The following is a 10,330-nucleotide window of genomic DNA, read 5'->3' on the forward strand; positions in this document are numbered from 1 at the left end:
ACATCGAGGCTGGCAGGTTCAAACCTGGCCTGGGTTAGCTAAAAACAACAATGATAACTGCAACAACAACAACAACAACAACAACAACAACAACAACAACAAAATAGCTGGGCATTGTGGTGGGCACCTGTAGTCCCAGCTACTTGGGAGACTGAGGCAAGAGAATCGCTTAAGCCCAAGAGTTTGAGGTTGCTGTGAGCTGAGACACCACGGCACTATACCAAGGGTGACATATCAAGACTCTGTCTCAAAAAAAAAAAAAAAAAAGAAAGAAAGACGAAAAACATATTGCGTTAATACTTGTGTAATTATTATGGAATATAATTCTATTTATTAAAAATGTATTAAAAGTTAAATGTGTTAATTTATTTTCTCAAGTTGTATTTGGTTTTTGTTTGTTTTTTGGAGACAGTCTTGCTCTGTCACCTGGCTACAGTGCCATAGTGTCAGCCTAACTCCTGGTGATCTTCCTGCCTCAGCCTCCCCAGTAGCTGAGACTACAGGCATATGCCACTAATCCCAGATGATTTTTTCTATTTTTAGTGGAGACAGAGTCTCATTTTTGTTCAGGCTGGTCTTAAACTCCTGAGTTTAAGGGATCCTCCCACCTGGGTCTTTCAGAGTGCTAGGATTACAGCGTGAGCCGAGCCACAGAGCCCAAGCCTGGCCCTGAAATTGTATTTGGACAGAACAGTAAACCCTTTCATAACAAACACTAAGCTTCATAAATTGTGGCTCACACAGCAGGGAAGTCGACTCACAACCCCAGAACATCAGGACACACTGCAATGTTCCTCTTAAACAGAAACTACACTTTTGGATCCCTCTTGGCCTCCCTTGAGCTCATAGATATGTATTGAGATTCTAATCCTAAACTCTGAGACTTGTTTCTCAAAAAAACTTTTCCTTAATAATCGTATTGGTATAACATAACCATGTTTTGTGACAGTGTTTCCTTAAAAATGTTTCTCCCCCAAATTGAATGTTTGAAATATTGAATTTATTTTCCTAAAAAATAAAATGTTTAAATCATTGGACTCAGGAACATTTCCATTCCTAGCCCTTAACCCACTACGGTTTTAATTAAAGTCCACTCCCCAAAGGTCTTCCCAAAGCCTTTATGTCATCTAAAGTTGGGCTCTGTTTGCAGGCTGAGTAACCTTTTGGGGAGAAGTATTCCTAAAACGGTATTATCTTTTTGGAAATGGCTCAGAACGATCTAGATGGAGGAAGAAAATGTAGGTTTTATATTCTTCCTTTCCCTTTCTCATGTCATCATTTTAAAAAACCAGAATTTTCTCTTACCCTCTCACCTTACCACTTCCCACTCCTATCCCCAAATTAAATTACCCCCTTCAGAGATTAGGAATACCCACCAGATTAAACAGCACTTCACCTGCGCAGAATTTCCATTTGACCCTGATTTAATTTCTGAGTGTCATTTTCATTTCTTGTTCTGACCCTATTTATACTCTCGACATCCCCAGACATTTCTCTGGGGAAATTTACTCAGAATAAACCCACAAATGCAAATTCTCTGGAAAATAATTTAACAAGGTTATATTTTAAAAAGAAAACAACAATCTTGATATTTCCTTTAGGCTGCAGCTTCATTTCTCTTAGGGCATCCATGTGGGAATTGAATTTCTTTGGCTGCAATCAACCGTCATCTTTATCCTCCTCACCATGATTATCGCTATTAAGTATTCAGCCCACATTCTTATAATTCAGTCTTGTAACTTGTTTTTAGAATTTCACGATCATTTCCTTAATTGCTTCCATTTTTCAGGATTTTACTGTGATATTTGCTATTACTGCCCATTCTTTAAACTGCCTGAAAATTAGGACTTGAATTTTATTACCAAGTAGCTAAATGGAAAATCCCTCTCCTAGATTCTTTAGGGATAGGGGAACATAGGAGAGACCTCTGAGGATATGCTGTATCATCACTAGCTGGCTCAGAGGTTCAAAACTTGAGCAGCTTCTCCACTTTGGTGTGCTGTTTATCAGTATGATAACTCACCAGGGCCTTAGCAAAATCATCCTGCCATTTGACTGTTTTGCCTCATTGTTTAGTGTAGGCCAAGTTACACCAAATCAAGTCTTATCGCCCTTTGTCTATTAGTACGTCCCCATTGCCAGGTGGCCCAGGCAGTTCCTTACTTCTTACCCTCAGTTTCTAGCAATTCCTGGGCCCTCCAGGACAGAATAGAGCACTGCAATCACAGGGATCAAGGCCACTTCATAAGAAACACCTAAACTCCCTGGTATGGTCTGGATATTTGCCTCCTTCAAATCTCATGTTGAAAGGTAGGCCCTAGCAGGAGATGGGGCCTAGAGGGAGGCGTTCAGGCCTTGTGGCTATAAAAGAATGCCACAAAGAATACCAGTGTTGCTTAAGGGCTAGGGATGGTATTGAAAGGGCGAGGTTATGGTATACCAACAGGCTATAAAAGAAGCATGCTTTTATAGCCTGAAAAGCCATGACTCAAATAAACTTAAAAAAAAAGAAATTTCCCAGCCTCAGCTATTCTTTATAGCAACACAAATGAACTAATACTACCCACCCCCAGACCTAAAAAAGGTATAACACTTTTGTGAGTTTTCATATATCTCAATCCCTTCTTCTTCTCCCATCCCTCTCCTCCTGGCCCTCCACCAAGCAGAAATTATTAGCTAGGGATAAACGATGTCATCTTTGGACAAAGAAGATAATTCACATTTACCTATTTTTTAACTTACTCTGTGATTGGGCTTATAATTTCCTCTGAAAGGAAAGAAGATTCTTTGCTCTTTTGAAGTTGGTTTTTAACAATGTAATTCTTGCCTACAATGTTGGAGTTGGTGAAATGGAAGTAAGCAAAGGGTAATCTCTCTTTTATCAAAGACAGCAAAGCAAGTTCTCAATTCAAAGAACAGAATTGGGCTTGTTAGTAAGACTTATAGCAACCTGTTTGTCACATGGCTCTATAAATTCTTTAAAGATGAACTTCAAAGATTTTTTTTTCAGATGTTACAGTTTGCTTTTCAAACTGTGACTGTCATACACAAATAATGCATGGCTGACCAGAGTTGAACCTGGGGCATATGCAGGGTCAGTTCCAGAAAATAGGAGACATGGATTTTTATTCTGCCACCTAAGGGAAGAGGTTCATGGGGCAGCCAATCGCAGCACTTCTAGATAGAGTTAAAGAAAAAATGTTAAACAGTGAGAATAAAAGATAAATACAGGCTCCTGGGAAAAATGGCAAGTGACAGGCAATAGAAGTTGGGAAATACTCACCAAAGCCATTCAATTTATTCTGCCATACTGTTTTTTCGTTGAGTGGGACTGTTTTTACCTAGGAGCCTAGTCTTGTATTGGCTCTTGGGTCTCATCTTTTTAAAGGTATCACTTAACTTTTATTCTACAAATTGATGCTGCATCACCATTATCATCAAATCAGCAATCTCCTTCTCCAGGATGCAGACCAAGTCCTAATTTGCTAGATCCCCTGGGAACTAAACTCTCAGCAGAATTAGACAATGTCTTTTCCTCTTAGAAGTTTGTTGAGATAGTTTTCTGAAGTTGACACCTTGACTGACTTCCTGTATCTTATTTTATATAACGTACATGGCATATGTACTATTAAAATTCATGTGCAAATGTACTAATCCTACAAGCATAAGGATAGAATGAAAAGAAGCTATTATATTTGCCCCCCACAATCAGGTGTTTGCTCTTATATAGGGGTAGATAAGGGACAATGCTTGGCAGATAGAAAAAGAGCGAGAGAGAAAAGGTCCCTCTTGCAACATCCATCCTTTTCCAGAAAAAGAAAAAAGAAAGAAAAAAGAAAACCTGTTTCTGTCTCTAGTGGTCATTGCTTCCATATCTTATTACAAAAAAATGAAAAATATAAATCCCAAATAACTTTCAGATCTCATTTGTTTTAATAATTCAGCCCTGACCACTGAGGGCATTTAAAGAGAATAAACAGGGGAACTTCCTTAACTGATAAAGATTATCTTTAAAAAATCCACAACTGGCACCATACACAATGGTGAAATAGTGGATACTTTTTTTTTCCCTCAGGAAAAAGACAAGAATGTCCAGTCTTGACACTTATATTCAACATTGTACTGGAGACTTTAGACAGGCAATTAGGCATTAAAAAAAAAAGGCATCCAGACTGGAGATTAAAAAGTAAAATTATCTTTATTTGAAGATGACATGTTACATATAGAAAATCCCAACAAATACATTAAAAAAACTATTAGAACTAATACATTCAGAAAGTTTGCAAAATCAATACACTTCTAAATATTGGCAAAGAACCATGTCAAGATGAAATTAAAAAAACAATTTCACTCTGTGGCTCAAGCAGCTAAGGCGCCAGCCACATACACCTGAGCTGGCAGGTTCAAATCCAGTCCAGGCCTGCCAAACAACAGTGAAGGCTGCAACCAAAAAATAGCCGGGCATTGTGGGAGGTGCCTGTAGTCCCAGCTACTTGGGAGGTGGAGGCAGGAGAATCGCTTGAGCCCAGGAGTGGGAGGTTGCTGTGAGCTGTGATGCTACGGCACTCTACCCACAGTAACAGCTTGAGGCTCTCAAGCAAACAAACAAAAAAAAAATTTTCACTCATAGTAGCCTCAAAAAGATAGAATAGGAATGATTTTAACACAATAAGTGGAAGATTTATACACTGAAAACTACAAAATATGATTGAGAGAAATTAAAGATCTAAATATAGCCATGTGTTGCTTAATGACTGAGTTATGTTCTGAGAAACGTGTCACAGAACACAGGTGATGTCATCATCATGCAAACATTGTAGAATGTACTTATAAAGATGATACAGCCTTTTATACACTTAGGTTCTGTGGTACAGCCTCTTGTTCCTAAGGTACAAACCTATACAATATGTGACTGCAATGAATTCTATAGGCCAGTGGTTCTCAACCTTCCTAATGCCGTGGCCCTTTAATACAGTTCCTGTGGGTTGCAACCCACAGGTTGAGAACCACTGCTATAGGCAGTTGTAAGATAGTGTTAATATTTGTGTATCCACATATATTTAAACATAGAAAAGGTAAATATGGTATTATACTCTTATGCTACCACTGTTGTGTATGTGGCCATTTGTTGACCAAAATGTCATCAGGTGGCACACGACCATAAATAGAAAGGCAGGCCATGTTCATGGAGTGAAAGACTTACTATTGTTAAGATGATAATACTCCTGAAATTGATCTACAGATTCAATGCAACACATATTGAAATTCCAACTGGCTTTTTTCTTTTTTTTGCAGAATTGTTTCAAAGCTTTTTAAATAGTTTCAGTAAACAAGACAACATGGTTGCAACAGAAGGATAGACATATAGATCAATAGAATAGAAGGGAGAGTCCAGAAACAAACCTTCACATTTGTAATCAATTAATATGCTACGAGGGAGCTAGTCAAGACTATTCAAGGGGAAGAGTAGTCTTTTTAGCAGTGCTGAGATGCATAGATAGTTGCATGCAAAAGAAAGAAGTTGGATCCTGACCTGTGTCTTATAGAATAATTAACCCCAAATGAATCAAAGACCCAAATGTACGAATGAAAATTATAAAACTCTTAAAGAAAACATTAGAGTTAATGTTTGTGACCTTGGATTGGATAATGGTTTCTTTGATATGACACCAAAGTACATACAGGCATATGTAGTATGAAAATTCATGTGCAAATGCACTGCATCCTACAAGCATAAGGGTCTCATGATGTTGATGAAGCTGAACATCAGCAACATGAAAAATTTTGTGCTTTAATAAGTTAAAACTAAAAAATGGGGCAAAATATTTGTAAACTGTACCTCTAATAAGGAACTTATATTAGAATATATAAAGAATTCTTATAAATAAAAGTGAAATAACCCAATTTAAAAACGGGCAAAGACTTTTATTCAATATAGTAATAGAAGTCCTTGCTAGAGCAATTAGGCAAGAGAAAAAAATAAAGGGCATCCAAATTAATGAAAGGAAGAAGTCAAATTTTCCTTGTTCACAGATAACATGATGTTATATTTAGAAAACTTAAAGACTCCCCAGAAACCTGTTAGAACTGATAAACCAAATCAGCAAAGTTGCAGGATACAAAATAAACATACAAAAAAATTAACATTTACATATACCAACAGCAAACAATCTGAAAAAGGAATAAAGAAAGCAATTCCATTTTCTCCATATCCTCACTGACACTTTTTAAAAAGTGGTTGGTGAGAACATAAGTTGGTGCAGCCAGTATGGAAGTTACTAAAGAAATTAAAAATTAAACTAACATATGATCCAGCAATCCTTTTCTGGGTATATACCACAAATCATTCGAAAATAAAAACTTCAAGTATAAAATTAACAACAACAAAGCAATTCCATTTACAATATAAAGTATAATACCTAGGAATAAATTCAACCAAAGAAATGAAAGATCCCTATAGTGAAAACTATAAGACACAGAAGAAAGAAATTGAAGAAGAAACGAAGAAACGGGAAGATATTCAATGCTCACTAATTGGAAGAATTAATATTGTTAAAATGTCAAAACTACCCAAAGAGATCTCCAAATGCAATGCAATCTCTATTAAAATACGAATAAAATTCTTCATGGAAATAGAAAAAAAGATCTTAAAATTTGTGTGGGTCCAGTGAAGAACTTAAATAGTCAAAGCAATTCTGAGCAAAAAAACCAAAGCTGGAGGTATCACACTACCTGACTGCAAACTATACTTCAAAACTATACTAAGCAAAACATGTACTGGCATAAAAACAGACACACAGATCTCTAATCACTGGATTAGGAAATCCAGAAATAAATCCACACATTTAAAGCTAACTCATTTCTTTTTTTTTTCTTTATTAAATCATAGCTGTGTACATTAATGCGATCATGGGGCACCATACACTGGTTTTATAGACCGTTTGACACATTTTCATCACACTGGTTAACATGGCATTTTCTTAGTTATTGTGTTAAGACATTTACATTCTACATTTACTAAGTTTCACCTATGCCCTTGTAAGATGCACTGCAGGTGTATTAATCCCACCAATCACCCTCCCTCCGCCCACCTCCCCCTTCCTTTCCCTCCCTTTCTCCCTTCCCCCTATTCTTAGGTTATAACTGGGTTATGGCTTTCATGTGAAAGCCATAAATTAGTTTCATAGTAGGGCTGAGTACATTTGATACTTTTTCTTCCATTCTTGAGATACTTTACTAAGAAGAATATGTTCCAGCTCCATCCATGTAAACATGAAAGAGGTAAAGTCTCCATCTTTCTTGAAGGCTGCATAATATTCCATGGTGTACATATACCACAATTTATTAATCCATTCGTGGATTGATGGGCACGTGGGCGTTTTCCATGATTTAGCAATTATGAATTGGGCTGCAGTAAAAATTCTGGCACAAATATCTTTGTTATGATGTGATTTTTGGTCTTCTCAGTATACGCCTAGTAGAGGAATTATAGGATTGAATGGCAGATCTATTTTTAGATCTTTAAGTGTTCTCCAAACATCTTTCCAAAAGGAATGTATTAATTTGCATTCCCACCAGCAGTATAGAAGTGTTCCCTTTTCTCCACATCCACGCCAACATCTCTGGTCTTCGGATTTTGTGATATGGGCTAATCTTACTGGAGCTAACTCATTTCTGACAAAGGTGCTAAGAACATGTATCAGGGAAAGAACGGTCTCTTCAATCACCATATACAAAAATCAAATCAAAGTGGATTAAAGATTTATTTATTTATTTTTCTTTTGTAGAGACAGAGTCTTACTTTACTGCCCTCGGTAGAGTGCCATGACGTAACAGGACTCACAGCAACCTCTAGCTCTTGGGCTTATGCGATTCTCTTGCCTCAGCCTCCCGAGGAGCTGGGACTACAGGCACCCGCCACAACGCCCAGCTATTTTTTGGTTGCAGTTTGGCAGGGGCTGGGTTTGAACCTGCCACCCTTGGTATATGGGGCCGGCATCCTACTCACTGAGCCACAGGTGCCGCCCCGGATTACAGATTTAAATCTAATGCCTGGAACTATGAAACTACTAGAAGAAAACATTAGGAAAATGTTCCAGAACATTGTTCTGAAAAAAGGTATTTTGAGTAAGACCCCAAAAGCACACTCAATAAAAGCAGCAAAAATAGACAAATGGGATTATATCAAGCAATAAAGAAATAAATAAAATAAAAAATGTCTACACAGCAAGGAAAATCAGCAAAGTAAAGATACAACCTACAGAGTGAGAGAAGATATTTACAAACTATCCATCTGGCAAGAGATGAATAACCACAATGTATAAGGAACTCAATTCAATAGCAAACCCCCCTAGATAATTCCACTAAAAAAGTGGCTAGTACTAGCCACTATAGAAAACAGTATATGTATATGTATATAGAAAACAGTATGGATGTTCCTTTAAAAAACTCAAAAATAATAATAATAAAAAAAAAATAGAACTACCATATGATCCAGCAATCCCACTGCTGAAAAAGGAAGGAAATAAGTATATGAAAAGGATATCTGCATGCCCATGTTTATTGTAGTACTGTTAGCAATAGTTAAGATAAAAAATAGTGGATGAATGGATAAAGAAATTGTGTTATACATCACAATGGAATATTATTATCTGTTAAAAAAGAACAAAATCCTTTCATTTGCAGCAACATGGAAGGAACTGGAGGTCATTATGTTAAGGTAAATAAGTTAGACACGGAAAGACAAATGTTACATGTTCTCACTCATAAGTGAGAGCTAAAAAGTGGATGTAGAGAGTTGACTGAGAGTTACCAGAGGCTATGAAGGGGAAAGGGAGATAAGGAGAAGTTAGTTAATTCATACAAAATACAGTTAGATCGAATGAGAACTGGTGTTTGATAGTACAGTAGGGTGAATGTACTTAACAATTTATTATAGTTCCAAATAGTTAGAAGAGAACTGGAATGTTCTAAATATAAAGAAAAGATAAATGTTTGAGGCAATGGATATCCCAATTACCCTGCTTTGATCATCACACATCTTATGTATGTATCAAAATATCACATGTACCCCCCAAATATGTGCAACGATTACATATAAATTAAAACCGGGGCAAAAGACTTGAATAGACATTTCTTAAAAAAATATCATTGCACATCTTATGTATCAAAATAACATATGTATCCCCAAAGTATGTACGGCCATTAGGTATAATTTTTTTAAAATGGGCGAAGGACTTGAATAGACATTTCTTCAAAGAAGATACAAAGAAGATATCCCAATAATGACATGAAAAGATACTCAACAGCATTAGCCATTTAAGGAAATGCAAAGCAAACTGTGAGATACCATTCACATTGACTAGAAAGGCTATGATGGAAAAGACGGACAATAACAAGTGTTGACAAGGATGTGGAGAAATCTTGAGTTCTTGTTCTTTGTTGGTGAGAATATAAAACGATACAGCCACTTTGAAAAACAGTTTGGTGCTTCCTCAAAAAAGTTGGGCATTGAATTAAACATTGCTATCATATAGCAATGCTCTAATAGTTCTAGCTATTATGAGAGAAATTAAAATGTATCCACATAAAAACTTGTACACTAATGTTCATAGCAACATGACTCGTAGTAGCTATAATGTAGAAACAATCCAAAAGTCCACCAACTGATGAACTGACTGTTGTATATCCATGCAATTGAATATTATTTGGCCATAAAAAAGAAAAAAGATGGATAGACCTTGAAAGCATTATGAGGAATGAAAGACTCACTCTACAGAATGTATGCATCTATTTATTTAAACTGTCCATAGTAGGCTAGTGGTTGTCGGGAGTCCAGGGAAGGGGGATTGCTAATAATTAGGGGGGTTCTTCTGGGTGATGAAAACATTCCAGTTAGTGTTGATGGTTGCACAACTTTGTGAATATACTAAAAACACTGAATCATACACTTTGAAAAAGTACATTTTTTTGGTATGTGAATATACCTCAGTAATGCTATTTTAAAAATAAAGAAAAAATAAAAGGGCTATACAGAAACTAGTCTATGATTGTTTAGGCCAGTGGTCCCCAAACTTTTTGGCATCAGGGACCAGTTTCAGGGAAGACAGTTTTTCTATGGATGGGAGAAACGGTAGGGTGAAACAGGAGGTAGAGCTCAGGCAGTGACGCTGTGTGGCCTGGTTCCTAACGGTCTGAGGACCAGTACCAGGGGTTGGGGATTGCAGGTTTAGGCCACTGTCATCCTTGGATGTTTCAGTGCTGTCAGGTATTTGCCCTGATTCCATTTGTTTAGTTGTGCATTTTTCTTTTTTAAAAAAAATTTTGAGGC

The sequence above is a fragment of the Nycticebus coucang genome, chromosome 7 (assembly GCF_027406575.1).
Source record: "Nycticebus coucang isolate mNycCou1 chromosome 7, mNycCou1.pri, whole genome shotgun sequence".
NCBI lineage: Eukaryota > Metazoa > Chordata > Mammalia > Primates > Lorisidae > Nycticebus > Nycticebus coucang.